At 45.8% G+C, this 21,428-nt stretch overlaps 1 protein-coding gene and 1 long non-coding RNA gene across 3 annotated transcripts in view; one reads left to right on the forward strand and one right to left on the reverse strand.

Moving 5' to 3' along the window:
* The window catches only part of LOC123611497, a 29,488-nt gene extending 28,176 nt beyond the window's left edge, over positions 1-1,312 (reverse strand). The window contains exon 1 of the long non-coding RNA XR_006718703.1: positions 756-1,312. This is a non-coding gene — a long non-coding RNA (uncharacterized LOC123611497). The remainder of the gene's footprint in view (positions 1-755) is intronic.
* Positions 1-21,428, forward strand: part of NMNAT3 (nicotinamide nucleotide adenylyltransferase 3) — a 116,010-nt gene that overhangs the window by 67,103 nt on the left and 27,479 nt on the right. The gene's annotated exons all lie outside the window — the stretch shown is intronic.

Consider the following 21,428-nt stretch of genomic DNA (forward strand, 5'->3'; position numbering starts at 1 on the left):
TCTCCAGACCGGGCACTGTTGCCGGAGATAGAATTGATTAAATTGCATGCCCTGCCCAACAGGAATGCATGAGTAACCTAGGTCACCTGAGGAATTTTACCTCTGTGGGATAGGACTGTCTGCCTCCCTTAGACAGTGAGACGCATGGTAGCAGGTGACTGTGGCACTTGGTAAAAAGGAGGGGCCCTTCCCACCTGGCATGTGGGGGAGGCCTCTTGGGGGAGATGACACCCAAGGCTTGGGGAATGTGAGAGACAGTTTAGGGGGCATTATGGACAGAGAAAGGAGTATGGGTAAACACAGCGGTGGAAGAGAATCACATTCCAGCATATGGGAGGGAGAGGAGGCTGACAAAGCAGGGAGGACCCAGGTCTTGGAGAAAGGAACTTTCCTGCCACCTTGAGGGGTGTGTGGTGTGGATTTTCTTTCTGTGCTCAGTCAGGCCTCATCTCCCACCCACACCCCCAGTCACTGGCAGCAGGCGCCAAAAGCCAGCAGATCTATGCGCCAAGCCATAACCCGACCCCCGTGATCTCTCCAGGGACATATATTCAAACAGTGCCTTTCCCCTCCATCAGAATCAGCTCACGATTAAAGCTGGATGAAAATCTGGCCCTACAGCTGACTTTCTTTTTTCACAAAGAAAAGTGAATGTCCCTTCTGTTGGTATATTTTCACTAAGACAGCTCACAACTGTAATTTGATATTGCATGCATATAAATTGGATTAAACTAGCTAAAGCATTTGTTTAGTACCTTTAAGGAGAAATGAACAGCGTCTCTAACGGCTTTCTGCTTGGAGCTCTTTCCCCTTTCATAAGCGTCCCTTCTCCAAGCGGCATTTGTCCTTCCTTTGTTTCCTTCGTCCTGCTTCTCCCCAAACAACAAAACCTTACAAACCAACAGAGGCAATACAGCCAAACTTCTATCTCTAGTCCTGTGATAACACAGGATAACCCCTTCTTCACGATGAAAAAAGTATCCATTAGATGAAACTCAGCTCTGTGGATTTTCATTGTTAATACACTGACAGTCACATGAGCCCAGAGGAGAAAATGTTGAACCAGCTCTTATTTCACAGTCCTTTACTTGAGAGAATGTTTGGGAACAAGAGATAGGCTAGTATGAATGTGTGAGGCCAGTGGACGTTATTTATAGTGTGGTCCTTTAACCTTAGGCACTTCCTGCTTTTGTACCGCATGTCGTGTGGGGCTCTCGCAGAGAAGATTCTCAGAGGCTTGATGGATGAATTTGAGTAGTGGGGGTGACTGGTTTTAAAAAGTTCATTTGGGATTTTTATTCTTAGTTTGCTGATTTTTGACAGAAATTATGCAGCCCGACATATGACTAGTCAACGCCATCAGACACACCTACAGCATTCATTGAATATATTAAGAACCCGAGCCTGCATTTCTTTTGAGATGTTGGATGTATTCCCAGATGTAAGTTGTTGTTTTCCCAACATGTAGTCACAAACTTACTAATGGAGGTTGAATTAAATTTAAATTCTGTTATCTGTTACTTACAGGGTTTATTTCTAGGCAATAGGATTTGGCCGTTGGCCTACATTTCCTATACTTCAGTAACAGCCACTTGTATGTCTTTTTTCAAATCAAAGTTTCTTTCAGTTTAATTAAACTTACTCATTTAGCGACTGTTCACCTGTTTGTTTTAACAGATGTACATCTCCCTTACTATTTGCCAGGGAGTAAGTGCATTACATGGACTCATTTAACCTTCATTACTGCCCTCCGAGGTGGGTACCGTTATTCTCCCTGTTTTACAGATGAGCAAGTTGATGCTCAGAGAGATTGAGTCACCTGCCCAGGGTCACACAGCCAGGAAGCAAGACAACCGGTCTGCCCCACAGTGTGTGCCCGTAACCACATCATGTTGCCTCAGTGATTCCACGTGTTTCTTGAGTACCTGCCTATGCTGGGAACTTGCTAGATGAAGAGACAACATGGGCACAGAAGTGGTCCCTGTGCTCCTGGGGGAGTGCCTTAGTCATTCAGGCTGCTAGAAACAAAAATATCATAGGTGGGCTGGTTTGCAAGCAAACCAAATACATTATTTTTAGCTTATTTTTAGAGAGCGTGCACGTGTTCACATAGGGGAGGGACAGAGAGAGAATCCCAAGCAGGCTCTGCACTGTGAGCAAAGAGCCTGATGCAGGGCCCAATCCCACAAAATGTACCCCGAGATCATGATCTGATCCCAAACCAAGAGTTGGCCGCTTAACCGACAAGCCGCCTAGGTGCCCCCAATACATTTATTTCTATAGTTCTAAAGGCCGGAAGTCTGCTCTCAGGGTGCCTGCAGGGTCCCGTTCTGGTGAGAGCCCTTCCAGATTGCAGACAGCTGACTTCTTTTTTTAAAAAAATTTTTTTTTTCAACGTTTATTTATTTTTGGGACAGAGAGAGACAGAGCATGAACGGGGGAGGGGCAGAGAGAGAGGGAGACACAGAATCGGAAACAGGCTCCAGGCTCTGAGCCATCAGCCCAGAGCCTGACGCGGGGCTCGAACTCACGGACCACGAGATCGTGACCTGGCTGAAGTCGGACGCTTAACCGACTGCGCCACCCAGGCGCCCCAGCTGACTTCTCATTGTACTTGCACAGGGTGGATGGCAGAGAGAGGAAGCAAGCTCTCTTGTGACTCTTATCAGAGTGCTAATCCCATTCATGGGAGCTCTAGACCCATGACCTCCTCTAACCCCAGTTACCTCCCAGAGGCCCCCTGCCTCCTAATGCCATCACATCAGGAGTACAGTCTCAACTAAGAACTGGGAGGGGGTGTCACAAGCATTCAGTCCATAACAGGGAGGCAGACATTAATCAAATCCGACCGTCAGAAAATTACTCAGATGACTGACAGGAAGCTCTGATGTTCTCAGTATGAACAGTGAGGCAGTTCAACGTAGTAAGAAATCAAGGAAAGTGTGTGGGTATGTAAGGACTGAGTTAAGAATAATGAGGCACTTTTTAAGTTAAAAGTGAGGTTGGCTGGCGTCAGAGGATGTAGGGTATTCTTGGCCTAGAAAGGTGGATGTGCAGGGCACCTGGGTGGCTCAATCGGTTGAGCATCTGAATCTTGATTTCGGCTCAGGTCATGATTTCACTCATGAACTGCAAAATCATGACCTGAACCGAAGTCGGATGCTCAACCAACTGAGCCATCCAGGTGCCCCTGAAATAGTACTTTTGATAAGAGACCCTGAAGAGAAGGTGACAGATGTGGGAGGTTACCAGAAGGTAAAGTTGGCCTGATACTGGATTGGATCCGATGGGGAGAGTGTGCCACTCACCAAGAAAGAAAGAGTCCTAGATATGGACCAGACGGGCAAAGGCAAGTTCAGCTTCAGACATGCTGGGTGGAGAGACCTGTGAACGTCTGTGGGAAGGTGGTGATTAGAGCCAGAGAAGACAGGCCTGGATGCGGACATTGGCAAGTCACTTGTAGCTAAAACAGGCAGATGTCCACAGGGGTGAATGAGATCAAAGAGTGGGAGGATTACAGTGGGAGGTAAGCCCCGAGGGGCTGTAGCGTTTTGCAGCCCCACAAAGGAGGATGAGCTTGCAAGGGAGCCCAGAAGGCTGAGGAGCAGGAAGGAACCAGAGCAGTTTTGGTCACAAAAGAAAGAGAATGCTCGGCACCTAATACTACTAGGAAGTCAAGTTAGATGAAGACCAAAAACCTGCATCTGTGGGCTTTAGCAGCATGCAAATAATTGTCTGTGAGGACGCTTTTACTGACATGGTACCATTGACAACCATGTTGGAGAGAATGAGAGAGGAGAACCGGGGACACTTGCAGGAATGGCCAGGTCCGGGTGAAGTGGGGTTTGTGCAGGAGCAAGGAGGGATTATTTGTGGTTAAAGTCTGAGAGAGTAAGCGGACTAGCCACCCTGAAGGGAGCATGTGTGGCCTGTCCAAGGTGGGGTTGCCATACCTTCTGATTTCGCGACGGAAGCTGCAAATATGAATATTCATGTGTCAAAGATTATTGATTGTTGCAATGCTTGTGATTGCAACATATGGGAAACTAAACATTCAAGTGTAAACAGATATTCAACTCTAATAAATAGGTTCCTTTTCCCCAAAGTCTCAGAGTAGCAATTCCAAAACTACTTTCTTTGTATCCTAGAATTAAGTGTTAAATAAATATCTTGTGGATAATCGAAATCAGGTTTCTGTAACAAACACAACGGAGTTACAAATATAGACAGAAGGAACATAGAAATACCCTAGTGATGTGACATTGGAATGGAAGGTATTACTGTGACTTCATGGATATAAACAATAAGATAGGTAGAAAGACAGACATGTCTGTCAGTATGTATGCAGACACACATACATCTATATCTTATTCCTATCTGCTGAGAGGGTCTACAGACAATTATACCCCAGTAGCAATAGTACAACCTAGCATTCTAATCTCAGTTTCTTTTTTTTTTTTTTATGTTTATTTTTGAGACAGAGACAGAGCATGAGCAGGGGAGGGGCAGAGAGAGAGAGAGAGAGAGAGAGAGAGAGAGAGAGAGAAGCAGAATCTGAAGCAGACTCCAGGCTCTGAGCTGTGAGCACAGAGCCTGACACGGGGCTCGAACTCATCAACCATGAGATCATGACCTGAGCCAAAGTCAGACTCTCAACCAACTGAGCCACCCAGGCGCCCCGCTAATCTTGGTTTCTAAATACCATTCTGTATCAAAAGGGCTCTTTGGAAAAATGGTTCGTTCTGGGGCTGGTGCAGGGAAAGTCTAAGATGAACCTGGAATATCTTGCAGAACCAAAAAATAAGAACGTGCTCAAATAATGGGGACATAGCAAAAGCACACAGGAGCCAGCTTGAAGGAGTTCCCACTGATAAAATCTAGGACAATTTGAGCATAAAAATAAATAAGGAAGTAAAGGATTATAACTCATTGAATACAGTCCATTAATCTAAACTGGTATAAATCAACTTACTAAGTTAGTTAAATGAACAAACAGATAAAGGGAGAGACAAGAAAGCTTTTTCTTACAGTCGAATGCCAACTAATAAACAGAGAAGGAATGATAGAGCCAGAAAATCACCATTTGGCAACCACATAATAAGCAATGGGAGCAAGAATCGTTAATGGGTTCTAAAACTAGTGGGTTGAAATAAGATATTTACATACCCACGGAGTAACTCCTGACAATAGACTCGTTAATCAGAAAGGGAAAAAATCATAACTTTACAGCAGAGAAATCCAGCAGACACCATCTTCGCCCAATGATCAGAGCTGATATCAGCAGGACAGGATGTAATGACGGGGTGTTTCCTGACCTGATGTACTGAGGGCAAACCGTCGCCATCGCTGTGTTGTTCCCGCCACAAGTGCGCAGCCTTAGTCTCCTCTGGAGGAAACGTGGCACAAAGCTAAAAGCAAGAAGCAGGCTACAAAATAACCAGCCTGTATAAAATGTCGGTGTCACCACGGGCAGACTGAAGAGCTATTCTAGATGGAGGAGGAGCTAAAGAGACAGGATAACTGAATGCAGTCTACAGATCATGGGTTGACTGATTATTGCTACAATAGACACCAGTGGAAATTTCGTGACACATGAATTGGATCTGTAAGTTAGCTAACAGTATTGTGTTGATGTTAACTTCTCAATTTGTATGATTTTATTATAGTTATGTGAAAGGATGCTTTTGTTTCAAGGAAACATGCTGGGGTTCCTGAGCGTCCGACTTTGGCTCAGGTCATGATCTTGCTGTCTGTGGGTTCGAGGCCCGCATTGGGCTCTTTGCTGACCACTCGGAGCCTGGAGCCTGCTTCGGATTCTGTGTCTCCCTCTCTCTCTGCCCCTCCCCTGCTCGCACTTGCGCTTTCTCTTAAAAATAAATAAACATTTAAAAAAATTAAAGGAAATAGCCAAGTCTTTAGGGACACAGGGACACCATGTCTGCAATTTACTCATCTGGTTCAGAAAAAATATATACGTGTGTGTATATGGAGAGAGGAAGGGAGGACGGGAGGGAGGGAGGGAGAGGGAGAGAGAGAGAGAGAGAGAGAGAGGGAGAGAGAGAGAGAGGGTGAGAGGTAAAGCAAATGTGATAAATATGACCATCGGGGAATCTGGGTGAAGTGTATATCAAAATTGTTTGTAATATTCTTGGTATTTTTCCTTAAGCCTGAAATTACATCAGAATTAAAAGGTCTTTTTTAAAAAAACTCTAAAATATTAAATATTGACTCATTAAAAATAAAAAATAATTACACTGTGTGGACCAAGCAAGACATGCCTGCCATGGGCAGCAGATTCAGGCTGCAGTTGACTGATTTTCAGCCTGTTTGGTGATGTTCTGTGGGATAGGGACTACAAGTCCAGGCCCAGGTGGACGGACTGGCCCTAGGCTGCTGCTCTGTTGTAACGGGGGTGGACAGACAGGACAAAGGTAGAGATGCCCCTTGTGGCTTCCCTCATCTTCCAAGATAAGGGGTATGGTCCCCAGCTGAGAGTGAGGGTTGCCAAGAACTCAGAGGCTTGAGGAGGGAAGATGGTGGGTGTGCGGTAGGAGACCACCTGGGCCAGAACCTCACCTTCGTGCCAGGCGTGTGGCTAGTCAGCAATGCAAGAGGCCCCAGGGGTGGCTTTTCCCAGCCGCGTTTGGTTGCTCTGTGGCAACCACAGAGAAAGAAGGTAGCTGGGTTCAGCCGGGGAAGGAGTTGGCTACCTGGATGTGATGGTGGAATGCAGAGGCGTGGGGCTTCAGGTGTTGCCATGAGCATCCTTGAAAGGACTGACCTGGGATCTCGAGTGATCAGAACTGAAATGCAGAAGGAGAGGGGAGAGAGGAGGCAGGCAGGGCAGGGTCAAGAGTGACTGGAGATGCCAGCAAGGTGGATGTGCAGTCTTACCAGATACGGTAGAATCCACGGCTGCCAAGGAGAGCAGAAGGAACAGATTAGTGACTGTAGCCATCTTGGGGGTTACAGGGCCCAGTGCATAAAGGAACCCGGAGTGGCTTCAGGGTACAGAGGAGAACACTTTGCTAATGAGGGGGCAGAGAGCCAGTGTGTGAGGTTGTCCTTGTGGACTTGGAAATTGCACCGCAGTAGTGGCCAGATTGTAGATGGAGAGGATCACATTGTGCCAAGTGCAAAGGCCAAAGTATGACCATGGTTTTACAGATTGGTAGATAGAAGCTAAAGGGGCAGGGGGACCATGAACCCTCAGTGAAGAAGGAGATGCCAGGGAACGTGCCATTACAGAGCGCAGAGTGGAAGAGTCCGGGCAGAGTGGGCAGCTAAGTCAGGGCGTGAAAATAAAGAACCTTGTGAAAATGACCACGAAGTAGAAGAGAAGAGCCTTATAATGTGCAGACCTCTGAGCACAGAAGGATTTTATGAAGATGAAGTTACTTCCTGTCCTACTCCTGAGAGCCTGTGGCTGAGATGGGGCCGGGGGAGGGGGAGGTGAGAAGGGGTGCTTTAAGCCCAAGAGTAACAGAGGGTGTCGCCATGCCATGGTGACGGTGTACATGCAAGGGCTGGAACACAGACGTTGGTCACGGGTCAGAGGGTAGTGTCGTCCTTCCCTCTACAGACAGGGAAACTGAGGCTTGGTGAGGCTGTCGATACCACAGCTAATACGTCAGGAGCTGGAGCCTGCACCCAGACCTCAGCCCCCAGGGCGGGTGTTCTCCCCTCCCCGTGCTGCAGACATGTAGCGGCAGACTTTTGCGAGGCCTCAGCAATAGCAGGTCTCAAACCCAGATCTGGTGAGAGCAGAAAGTGTGGCTGGCCTAGCTGGAAGTGGGAAGGGGTCCAGGCTTGACCTTGGAGTCTGGAATGTGGACTTTAAGGCGAAGGGGACTCATTCAAAGTCTTAACCAGGTGGCCAGCAGATGTCTAGTAGGTGAAGCCTCGGCCACAGAAGGAAGCTTGGCACAGGGCTTCCCAGGTAAAGCGGCTGCTAGAATACTCTCGGCTGCCGGCACCTGGGTAGCTCAGACTGCTATCCCGCACCAGGACTGCTGACTGAGACTTCAGGCCCTCTTCACCAAGGCCAGCACGACCTTGGGGGCAAGTGCACGGCCCTGCACAACTCCTGGCAGCAAGGTGGCCCAGGGTGCATTTCCCACCTCTTTGTGAGACCTTGTCACGTGCCTGGATAAGATTCCTCCCTCCTGGCTGTAACTTGCTTGCTCATCTGGAAACTACCATATAGGGAAATGACTTCTTCTGAGTGAACCCTTGCTAGCCCTGAGCACTTGTCTGTTTTTCCAAGCGCTCAGAAACTGCAAATGGTAGGCTCTGTTACCCGATTCTGCTCTGATTTGGATTCACAGTCCCCAACTACAGTCCAGAGTTCATCCTCTGTGCTTCTCCTATGGCTGACTAAACGGATGCCTCCAGAAGGAAGAACACTAGTTTTCTAGACACATGGGGCAGAAGTGGGAGCAGACCTGCTCTCAGCCAAATCTCTGCCCCAGCCTAGGTGGGATCCAGGAGGCCTGCCGGTGCCTGGCAGCCTGCCAGGCAGGACACAGACTCCTCCCAGCCACACTCAGCCCGACTTGTTTCCGTGTTCCGGGATTCTCATCCCTATTGCTGCTTTCCCTTGGATGCCACAACCCACAAGAGCAAGCACTGCAGAATAGCGAGCCGTAGAGGGGGCATTGCTCCCTTCCCTGTGACCATGGGGTCACAGAAAGAGTACTGGCTTTGAAGTCGGCCTTGGTAGCACACCCACTCACTAGTGCATGACCTTGAGCAATTTATTTCACCCCTCCAACCTGTGTGTGCTCCGCTGCAACAGGGGAATAACATCTCCTAACTTTGCAAGGTTATTTATCATAAGGCTTAAGTGAGATGGTGTACATTGGGAGCCTGGTGCACGTGACCCGTCCGGTATACGTCTGGTCTCCCCGCCTGCATCCTGAGCAGGCCTCAACCCAGCTCTGGCTTCAAGCAGTTCCTGTTCCCGTGGCCACGACCAGACAGGTTAACATAATATTCTCATATCTATGCATAGGGGTGAGAAAACCACAAAACAGTTGCTCCTGTTTTCTTTAGCCCTTCCTTGATACTTTATGATGTTATTTCCTAACGATCCTGCCCCACATGTTTGTGGCATCCCAGATTAAATTGCATCGTAAAGATAACAACCCAGTTGAAAGCCTTGTCCTTTTTTTCCCTTTGGACAACCTTGAGGAGGGGAAGAGTATTTTTTATGGCTCCCAGGTTTTCCTCCCAGCGACTTGCATTTTAAATTGGAGGCTATTTACTGCAATATCATTTACACCAGCAGTTTTCTGTGTTAAATAAAAATATCTGATCGGCATCCAGTGTGATGCCCATCACTTTCGCTACCCTCGTGACTCTGGTTTTGATTCTCTATTACACAGTGAATATAGAGAGAATTAAATGCATCACGATGATAAGGTGGCACACTACAGTCTGAGGTAAGGGGGGAATTAAGCTCTAATAATTTTATTTAAGGCAGTGACAGCCCCAGTCTGGGGTCTTCTGGGCTTTAGGAGATACCGTGAGAGCAGGAGTAAATATTATATAAGCTCAGCATGTTGCTTTAATCTTGGGCTCACACAGACGTTTATTAATCAAATAGAGTGATTTTAATATATATTCATGGGCAGTTCTCCAGCCTGGCCTGAAAAACTGTTTATTTTCACATTTCTAATTTACAAGATTTTTCTAGAGGAGATAGATTTAAGAATGTTGAATTATTCCAGCAATTGTTTTGAACCAAGATAATTTTTTTCTTTCTCATCTGAGGCCTCAAGGGCTTGAGGGCCACACAAGTGTTACATTCCAAACTCTTTCAAAAGGAGGTTACTTTTCTGATTTAGTAACAAATCAGCATTTCTTTATCTTTATGTGTCTACCCGGAGACGTGGCTTAAAAGAAACCAATCCCGCGAGGGTCTCTGAGGGGGCAGTTGACTCGGCCATGCCAAGTTAGGGGTGAATAGCAGTGAATGTGCTTTATATCAAGGCCCTCAGGCATTTTTCTCCTTCCCATTCCACCTTACTACTGTGCATACACAGAATGCTGTGAAAAATGGGAACCATTACCCGTGCCTTCGTAAACTAGAAGACACTTCTAGAAGACGCTTCTTCCCCCATTTTCCCATCCCCATCTCCTTTCCCCACAACCAAATACAAAATGAAAACAAAGTAATGGTTTTTGTTTCATTGTTTGCTTATTTAGTGTTTACTCTGTCTCATTCCTCAAAGAGTTGAGGTTACAGGTCACATATCCGATAGAGGACTACTATCTAGACTACACAAAGAATTCTCAAAATTTAACAATAAAAACCCAAACAGTCCAGTTAGGAAATGGGCAAAAGACACCCAAGAGACACTTAACTAAAGAGGATATACAGATGGCAGATAATAAACACATGAAAAGATATTTAAAACATTAGCCATAGGAGAATGCAACTTTAAAACCACAACGAGGTATTGCCACACGCCTATCACAAAGGCTTAAATTAAAAAAAAAAAAAAAATGACACTGAATGCTAGAAAGGATGCAGAGAAACAGGACCACTCATAATTGCTGGTGGAAAAGTAAAATGGCACCACCACTCTAGAAAACAGGTTGGCGATTTTTTGAAACTAAACATGCAACTACCATATACCCAGCAGACGCACTCGTGAGCATGTATCCAGGGAAGGGAAAACTTATTTTTCACACAAAACCCATACACAGATGTTCATTACAGCTTCCTTTATATGGCTAAACACCGGGAAAACATCCAGGTGTCCTTCAAGGGGTGAATAGCTACACTGTGACACATCCGTACCAGAGATTATTATTCAGTAATAAAAAGAAACCATCCACACAACACCTTTGATGAACCTCCAGGGAGTAATGCCGGGTGAAGAAAGCCAGTCCTAAAAGGTTACATATTCTGTGATTCCATTTATATAGCATTCTTGAGATGGCTAACTTCTATGAATGAGAATACATTCGTGGTTGCCAGGGCTTAGGGATGGGGCTTGAGAGGAGGGAAGTGGGTGTGGTTCCAAATGGACAACTGAGGGCTGTCTGTGCTAGGGGAACTATTATGTGGCTCCACCATGGTGGTGGTGGGTAAATGAAGCCTAAGGATGTGATGGAATTTCGTGGAACTAAATACACACAAATCAAATGAGCGCATGTACAACTGGTAAAATGTGAAAAAGATGGGAGGATTCTAGCGATCCCCACGTCCTGGTCGTGATAGGCTACTGTAAGGGAGCAAGAAGTTACCATGGGGGGAGACTGGATGAAAGACATATGGGATTGCTCTGTATCATTTCTTAAACTGCATATAAATCTACAAGGATCTCAAGATAAGTTTAATTAAAAACTCAAAACAAGAATCGAAACAAGATATGTATTAATAGTAATAGAAGGACAGGAGGGCTAAGTGAGGAAGGGACACTATCCATCAGTGGACTTCTTCCATGTGGAGAATAGGGGTTCAAATAGAGTCACATCATCCTCAAGACATTCCTGTGACTAACTATTAATATTCCCATTTACAAGATAAGGAAACCTGAGGCCTGGAGAAGTAACACGTTTTGCATGAGACCTCCCCAGCAAGTAAAGGACAAAGCCCCAGTCTCTCAGAATGCAAAACCAGTGCTCTTACCATCTCCCCCATCTTTGCAGCAAACCCTTATTGTCTCTGCCTGCTGCTGCTGCCACACCAACCGTCAGGCCTAACCTTTAGCCCCTGAGGTGACAGCCTCCCCTCCCCCATATGCCAGGACCGGCAACCATCTTTGTCTTTCAAACAGGAAGCAAAGATTATTCAGAGTCAGACACAAGCACTTGCCTTCTTTGCTAAGCAGATCATAAAGAGAACTCATGCAAAGAGCATTCGGAAAACCCAGGCCCAAATCCAATAAAACAGTTAAGTAACACTCCCAACAGTACAAAGGGCATTAATTAAAACAAATTGAAAAGATGTGTCTGTATAAATATTTTTGAAGACAAGGCTGTCGAGAAGGAGTTAGACCTTGGGGAGATTTATGAGTTACTGATAATTATAGGGGAAATAAATCTTAGGAAGACAAAATCACTTAAGAATAGATTTTGTAGGGGCGCCTGGGTGGCTCAGTCGGTTAAGCGTCCGACTTCAGCCAGGTCACGATCTCGCGGTCCGTGAGTTCGAGCCCCGCGTCGGGCTCTGGGCTGATGGCTCAGAGCCTGGAGCCTGTTTCCGATTCTGTGTCTCCCTCTCTCTCTGCCCCTCCCCTGTTCATGCTCTCTCTCTGTCCCAAAAATAAATAAACGTTGAAAAAAAAAAAAAAAAGAATAGATTTTGTAAACTAATGAGATCGGTTCCTTCCAGCTGGTGGATGGGAACAGCGTGGAAAGATCAGGAGGCTGGGAACAGGGCAGAAGCCAGACGAGGGAAGAGAGACCCTTCTCTGAGTATACCTTTTTTTATAGTCTGACTCAGAACCTTGGAATCCCATACCAAAAAAACTAAATGTATAGCAAAAGTCAACCTGGAGGAGAGGGGAACCCAGGATGAAATACAAATAGTAACAAACAGCTTTACCTGATTACAAATGAATATACAACCACACTGGAGGCAGGGAGAAAACAAAGAAGCAACCTCAGGAACTTGGAAAGCAGCAGGATGACTGGATACTGGGAGGCTAACGCCAAAAAGAAGCATTCATAACTACTGTTCTCCAGTTAGAACATTAATTTTCCACAGGGGTACAGGTGAGCAGTTTTGAAGCTATTTTACACAAACACTAGGAGCAAGCAAATGCGTAAATTCTTGTGGATGGTACAGCCAGGTTTCTCACTGTTGAAGAAAGAAGTTACAGTAAGGAAAGGAGGCAAAGCTGGAATGAACCCCGTGGTGTCGGATTAGAGCTGGAGGTTTCAGTATGAACTCAGGGTTTTTAATGTATCCATGGGTGGTGATAGAAGGAAATACAGGGAGGTGCGTGTACATGTGTATGCGTGTTCTATAATTATGTGATCTATAATTATAATGTCTAACATATAATTTCCTAGTTCTGTCTTCGAAGAGATGCCTAGAAACCACAAAACCTCGGTAGCAGTGAGCACAACCATCGCCCTTGGGTTCTAAATGCCATCCTTCAATTTCAAAATCCAGGGCTTTCTGGAGAAATGTTGGATTCCAGAGCTGGGGCAGAAAGAGAACAAAATGAGCCTAGATTGAGTATTTTATGGTGCCAGAAAAGCAAGGAAGTTCTTAATAGGTGATGGGAACATGTCAGAAAGACACTGGAGCCAATTTTAAGGTGCTTCTACTGGGCAAATATGGGACAGTTTGAGGAACAAAATAATGATAATGGATTATACCCCACCGAATAAAATAAATATCCATGAGTCCACATTGATATACATAAATGATAGGATGGATGAATACATACATACATACATACATACATACATACATACATGAGAAAGGACAGTTCCTCCTTACAGTAGAATTCTAATTAATGCTGTAGAAGGAATGTTGGAAATAAAAAAAAACCACAGGGCACCAGGGTGGCTCAGTCGGTTAAGCATCTGATTTCGGCTCAGGTCGTGATTTTGCAGTTCATGAGTTCGAGCCCCACATCGGGCTCTGTGCTGACAGCCTGGAGCCTGCTTTGGATATTCCCTCCCTCCCTCCCTCCCTCTCTCTCTCTCTCTCTCTCTCTCTCAAAAGTAAACAAACATTAAAAAAAAATTTTTTAAATCACCATTTAGCAAACATCACACCAGTGGTTGTTGCACACCAGAATCAATGTACGCTAAAATTAGTGGGCAAAAGTATGACAGGAAACAGGGTATTTGCATAATCTCTAAGTACTTTCCCATAAGATGCTTATTATTTACAGGCGCACAGGAGAAAATAGTAACTTAATAGTAGAGAAGTCTGACAGACACCATCTCAACCAAGTATCACTGGAATCAAGAGAAATCAATGTCTGGCACCCTGAAAATGACACATTGAGAAGGGGCACAACATCATTTCTGAGGTGTTCTTGCTGAGGTGCAGAAACGCAATCTAATGGAGAGAAAACCATCAGACAACCGAACTGAGTGAGGGGTGTTCCACAAAAACACTGGCCAGTGCTTTTCTAAAATGTCCAGGTCATAAAAAACTCAGGGGCTGTCCCCAGGTAGAGGACAATAAGGATACAGTTACATGCAGTGTGAGATCCTGGATTGGACTCCTGACCAGAAAAAGGTGCTATGGGGGAAATATGAGTAAGGTCTCTAGATTGGTGAGTAGCATTAATGCTAACTTCCTGGTTTGGATCTTTGTGCCATGAGATGTTAACATTAGGGGCGCCTGGGTGGCTCAGTCGGTTAAGTGTCTGACTTCAGCTCAGGTCACGATCTCGCGGTCTGCGAGTTCGAGCCCCACGTCGGGCTCTGGGCTGATGGCTCAGAGCCTGGAGCCTGCTTCCGATTCTGTGTCTCCCTCTCTCTCTGCCCCTCCCCCGTTCAAGCTGTGTCTCTGTCTGTCTCAAAAATAAATAAACGTTAAAAAAAAATTAAAAAAAAATAAAAAGAGATGTTAACATTAGCAGAAGCTGAGGGAAGGATACGGGAACTCCTTGGACTGTCTTTGCTAAGTACTTTGCAGTTTGTGGAGTCTAAAATTATTTCAAAAGAAAAACTTAAAATACGTCAAGTTACAAGGGAAGTGAGTTATATTGAAATCATTATCCAAATGGCTAAACAAAATTGTTATGTTTAATTTTATCACATGAAACCAAAATAATAGTAGTAATGTTACATTTGAATGGCTCCATACATTTAACAAAATGTTTCTACATGCGTTCTGTTATTTAAGCCTCCAAACAAGCCCATGAGGTAGCATTATTTCCACTCCGCCCCCCTCCCCTCCACATTTTAGAGATGAAGAATCGTGATGTAAGAGGTACTTGGTATAGTTAAAACAAGCACAGAGCACATTAAACGAGCAAAAACTTCAGAACCAGACAAATAAACCTGCTTTCACATCCCAGCACTGTCATTTCCAGCAACCTTGGCCAAGCCAGCAAAGCAACCTCAGGGGAGTGATGGCAACTGCCTTTTGAAAAAAAAAAATCTGTGCATGTCTGTATGTGTATAGAATATACACACAGGTTTGCATATATTTATATATTTTTAAGAGTTAACAACAGGTACATTCACAGAGCCATCATTTCTAATATCAGTATGTCTAAGGAATGAACTAGGGTCAGGAGGAAGGAGGGACAGTCCCCTGCCAGGCACCCTCTGCACTAGCTTCACAATCATCCCCAATCTGTCTTAACAGCTTTGGTTACGATCGTGGTCCCTGGAACCAGACTACCTGGGTTCACACCACAGTACTACAGTTAATCTGCTTTATGACCTTGGACCAGTTATTTAACTTCTGCTTCACAGTTTGTTCATTTGGAAAAGGGGACTGACAGTCATACTTCTTTCATATAGGAGCCATCAGAATTAAGGAGATGACCTATGTAAAGTCTTCAGCGTAGTCCCCAACACTTTGTTAAGCACTCAGTGCATGCCATCCATCATCATCATGATTACTGGGTACATTTGCATGTACAATATATACAATACAATATTATGCATGTACAATATATACAATGGTGCATACAGAAAATACAACTTCAAAGTATTTCATTTGAATACATAAACTATAACATATAGTTAAGCTTTTTTCTTCTGTGACTCCCCCACCTAGACTGGACCCTCAGGCAGTAGCAAGCCTCATTTCCTTATTTTGTGCTGGTTTTAAAGCCCCTCCGTGGTTGCCCCATGGCGAGCGCCAGGGCCTGCTCCTAAACTAGCTGAAGTCCAGCTTCCACATTTTTAAAATCACATTGGGGCTGAATCTTCCCATCCGATAAGCTGACATGGCAGACCTGTGTGACATGTTTTACTCCGGTCACAGAGGGAATTGAGGGACACCCGCCTTGGATCAGAGATCCCGTTTAGCCTCTAGACTGTAGACCCCAGGATTATGCCGTGGCACCGTGTCTGGTTCCACTTGGCTACTGGGCTGCCGTAGTAACTCGGGATAACTACGTGCAATTCTATCGAGGCTTCCAACCTTTGAGCGCCACCTGAAGTAATAACACCATTGTTCATCTCCTCTGCAGTCTAAACATAGGAAGGATGGTGACCACCCTGGGTGTGGTGGTCGTGGCTGCTCTGAAGCAGTTCTAGGGGCTGCGGTGGTGGTAACGGTCGCACACACAGGTGGCAGTGGTGGCAGTGTAGATCATGGCGTGCTAATGGCAGTGGTGTTCATCGTCCACAGTGTGGTGGTGACGGTGGTGATGGGATGGATGACGGTGTTGGTGAGGGCAGTGATCTTGTCGGTCCTGACATGATGGTGGGTGGCACTACCAACGTGGGGGCAGTAGGGGGGTGGCGATAGGCAGAAATGCCGATCATGATTTGATGATGGTGGGAGTGGTGGTGACGATCAAGTAGATTATGATTCCACAATTTACATCAGCGCCTAAACCTGGATGTCATGGTGGGAGGTCTTTGTTCGAGGAAGCTCCCCGCAAGTGATCTTGTATATACACGGCCAGTTGTAAAACACTTGCTAGGCCTGGGTCTTACAGGCAGTTTGTCTAAATAAATGCAGCCCGATCCCCCTGACATAATTTGCCAGTGGAGTTAACTACCTATCTTACGAGGTGTGGTCCTCTGAACGCTTATCAGCAGAATGTTCCATGAAACTAAGCCCTGATCCTTCTGTGCCCTTCGTGGAGAGTTACTATGCACATCCACACATTAGGGGCTTGCAAAGGATCTGCATTTGGCAAGAAGACCTGTTTCACTTTGTCTATCCTGGTATTTCCAAAGTTTATTTGACCACTGAACCCTTTTGGTGGGGGGCGGGAGGGGGGCGTTGCTGGTAGGTGCCTATAAATGTTTACACAGGGGTGCCTGGGTGGCTCAGTTGGTTAAGCGTCTAACTCTGGCTCAAGTCATGATCTCACAGTTCATGAGTTCGAGCCCTACATCAGTCTCTGTGCTGACAGCTCTCAGAGCCTGGAGCCTGCTTTGGATTCTTTGTCCCCCTTTCTCTCGCCACCCCCCCCCTCAAAAATAAACATTAAAAAAATTAAAAATACAATACAATAAAATAAATCATTACACAGAACAGCTAGAGATACGTTGATCTAAACAACATTGGAATGAAATAAATAAATAAATAAAACTCTCAGGAGAAACGTTCCCCCAGAGGGTCTAATTTTTTACTGCTTGTTGAGAATGGTAACTTTGGTTAGCTTTGCAACTCTAAATTATGTCTTATATGGCAAATGGAGAAGATCACCTACAATTTACATAATCAGAATTGACCGACGAATACATTAAACAAGTTAACTAAGGGTATTTTAAGAAACGAACCTCAAAAATGAAATTGCATTAAACTCCATAAAACATTTGCCACCTAAGAAACCCATATCCTTCTTTTTGTCACTAAATGCTTTTTATTGAGATACAATTGACTCTATCTTTCTATTCCATATGCATAACATTGGTGATCTGGTCATTACAGCAAAGCAGTCCTTGTTTACTTTAGAGCCCAGGTCTGGGTTAAGGAAAGAACCTGTGTAACCGAAAGGGGGTGGTTCCTCTGTGATCAGTACTGCCCCCACAGATCTTCAGGGGTGCCTCACGGGCACCCAGGATGTTTGAGAAGAGTCTAAGTTCCTATACCTCACTGCCGGAGAGTAGGCCCAGGCGCCACCCGGAATGTGCATTTTTAACAAGGACATCATTCCGTGTGGACTCACTTTGAGAAATATCAGGAAAAGTGCTAGTGTTAAACATGCTGTCCTCCTCCTGTGCCCCCACAATGTCAATCCTAGGAAAAATTCCAGTTTCAGGCTCCTTGTTCCTACGGCGGCTGAGGGAGCGGCCCTGCCGTGGAGGTGGGCTGTCTCCACTCAGGTCCCTTCCCTCAGGCAGCCGCTGTTAACCTCCAGGGCAAAGTCCACAACCCCACCAGGTATGCTTAAAGAATTAGGAAAATGGCTTTCTCATTTCTACAGTGATCCCTTCCCATTCACTGAGTGATCGTTAGTCTTAACACGAATAATGCGAAAAGGCAGCCAAGCAATTTAAATTTTATCCATAAAATTAAGCCCTATGTTTCACCACAGCGTTTAACTCCGTGACCTATTTTATTGAATCCCTTAGCAGATCTTGGATAGTTTCCTTGAGCGTAAATTACCATGAAGGTAAATTGAAAACGTATCAAGAAATGGGCAAGGATATTAGTGCAGAATCAAGGAGTCATCAAGCTTCAGTTGTTCTGAAGACTTTAAAAGAAGTATCTTTTCCATACAGTGTGAATGGAAAGAATGGATTTGATTAATAAGACTTTACTTTTTCGTAGGTCACTGTCTGCCTCCTGCATTATACGTAACTCAGTGTAGAGGCCCCTTCCTCCAAAAAGTCTGTTCCACCTGTATAGAGCCTCTTCTGGGCTCTCTTCCTCGTGTACCTCTGCCCTCCATTGACCACCTTGTGGTGACTGTCTGTCTCCCCCAGGACTGAAGTCCCCATGAGGACAGGGCTCCCACAGCATTTTTTTCAGAACTTACAGTGCTGGTACACTACCTGACTCAAAGTGCATGCTGGGCTGCCAGCTCAAACAAAGGCATGTGCCACCCTCTTGCCTTAAGAAGAGGAGAAATGGTGTCTGTAATGAAAACAAGGGACAAGAAGGGGAAATTCAGATTCAAGGGATATCTCTAGTGTGCTCTCCAACCACGTATTCGCCCTGGACTGGTCTTCGTCTCCTACCTCAGCTCATTGGATTCAGGTCAAGAGACTGGGAAACAGGGAGGTTAAGTAATTTGCCCCAGGTCACACAGCTCATAAGCAGCAGAGCTGAGTCTCATCACTCAGATATGCCTCTGCCTGCTCGCCCTCAAGTTCCTGCCACTATTTGTAGTGTCTTAAGACACATTTTAAGTGTCTTAAGAGGACACTTGTGGCGTATGGCCCAGGACTAGTTACTCATCAATGGGAAACGAGGCTGCTTGGCAGAGATTCCACACACAGAGGCTGCCCACAGCAGCATTTGGTGCTTCTTCGCATGACTCCTTCAGCAGACTCCACACCAAGCCAGAACTGCCCAATTACAGCTTGCCCCCCACCGCCTATTTTCCCGTGTGAAGTTCCTGCTAGATCTAAGGCCCCCAAAGAGAACATAATATGTTGCTGAGGAACCATGAGATCCTAGCATTTGGAAGTTCCGGTGAGTTCTTTTTAAAACCTCCCTACTCTGAAAGGACACTCATTCTGTTCAGCAGGCAGAGGGAACACAGCCGGGAGTTAAATGTTGGAAAACAGAGGCACGCAAAAGAAGGACGTTCAAAATACCCTGAACGCACATAGGGTGCCAAGGAGCCAGCCACCCCGTCAGAGACTTTGTCGGCACTCCAAGAAATGGGGGACACGGCCAGCTGAGCAGCACCAAGCACCTGAGCCTCAGGGAAACCATTGTAGAGGATGGGACAGGAGAGAGGAAATAAAAAAGGCCTTGCTATCCAGGACCAGGAGGGACGTTTAAACCCTATGAAATATCGCTGCTTTGTTGTTTACCTTGCTAGGCTTTTAAGAAGTTGCACACAAAGAAAGCAGGACGTTTGGAAACGCAAGAAAGAGAAACCTCACCCTGACAAGCCACGACAGTGAAGGATTCTGGAGACCAGAGGGGGCTTTGTAGTGTGCGGGAAGAGTGTGCGGGTGGAAAGAAAGCCTCTGCACAGAAAAAAAGGGAGGGAAATGGAGGGCAGACAGAAGAGCCTCATATTCCACGCAGCCACCACTGCGCTCCCTGAAGTCTGCCATTCTACTCGGGATAACCAGAATTCCGGGATCTGTTCTGCCTGCTCCAGGCTTCCTTGATCCAGGCATTTTGTGGCCTTTGAAATTGATGGGTGCTTCCGGCCAGCAACACACAGAGCAGAGCAATAAATAGGCAGTCTCAAGTTCACTGGGACCAGGAGAGCTAAGAGCAATCTGGCTTAGGAAACAAACAAACCAAAAGGCGGAACTTGATGGAGAAAATAAGGAAAAGCGTGCCAAGGTGGCCTCAAAACCTCAACAGCTTCATGTTTTCCAAATCATGTCTTCCAGACTGAGCTTGGAGGCCAAGTTCAATCACAATAAGCTCTTTGTAAAAGCGTGCAGGTCCATTTGATTGAGATCCTGTTTTTTGTTTTCAACCAGCTTATCACCCCTCTGGCTTCCTTTCCTTGTTTACTTGATTCCTCACAGCATTTGCAACACTTGCTCCTGATGTTTCTTAAAAGATTTTTGCTTTTCAAAGCCTTGTTTCCCAAGGTGCTTTGCAGCACAACCAAAGAAAGAAGAAAACGGACAGAAGGGTCCATGAAGCGGGGAAGGGTTGGACTGTGCCCATGTATGCAGGGATACTGGACTTCCCTGAGCAGAAGTGGGGGGTGCCGGGGGGACGAGACAGTAGGAGAAGCCGGCCAAGCCTGAGCATTACCTAATGCTTCTCCCAGTTGTTTGGACAGGTGTAGTTTTGTTTTAAATGTGCATGGTAATTCTTAATAAAATGCTGATAAATGTGCAAAGCATTCCCTGTGGTAATAATGAAGTCTTTACACTTTGGAATGCCATTAAGTCTTACTTCATGGTTTGTGAGGCTGCTAGCATTTTAAGTAGCATTAACATTTTATAGAAGCCCAGTCCTGCTGGGGGACACGGTCAGCTCTAGAGGGGGTGAACCTCTGTCATCCCCCAGAGTGACCTGGTTTGGGGTCGCATTCACAGAGGTGGAGCTACCGAGTGGTACTCTCCCTAGTTCTGGCCGGCTTAGGGCTCTCCGAACCTCACTGTCAGTCACCCATACAGTGCCACAGAAAAAGTACAGGCAGGCCTGCTCCAGATCCCAATCCTGCCATTTCCTGGTGGTGTAACCACAGCAAAGTGATAGGACTTTTCCGGATCTCCATTCCTATTCCAGTTATTATGCCTAGGTACCAAAGCACCCCGACTCAATGATATAAATTGACCATTTTGTTACACTCACAAATTTGGTGGGTCAGGAATTTGGACACAGCACAATGGGGATGATTTGTCTTTGCCCCATGATATTTGGGGACTCCTCCGGGAAGACCTCAAAGACTGGGACCGGCTAGAGAGCTGGGATCAGGAGTCATCTGGAGACTTCTTCACTCACACATCTGGCAGTTAGTGCTGGGTATTGGCAGGGATGCTGACCATAACATTTACACGTGGCTTTATCACTTCATCGTGGAGTCTCTCTGCATAGGCTAGTTTGGGCTTCACAGCCTGGCAGTTGGGTTCCAAAATGAAGCGTCCTCAGATCATAAGGTAGACATGCATGGCATTTCTATGACCTAGCCTCAGAAGTCACATAGTATCACTTC

This window comes from Leopardus geoffroyi, chromosome C2, assembly GCF_018350155.1.
Source record: "Leopardus geoffroyi isolate Oge1 chromosome C2, O.geoffroyi_Oge1_pat1.0, whole genome shotgun sequence".
Lineage (NCBI taxonomy): Eukaryota > Metazoa > Chordata > Mammalia > Carnivora > Felidae > Leopardus > Leopardus geoffroyi.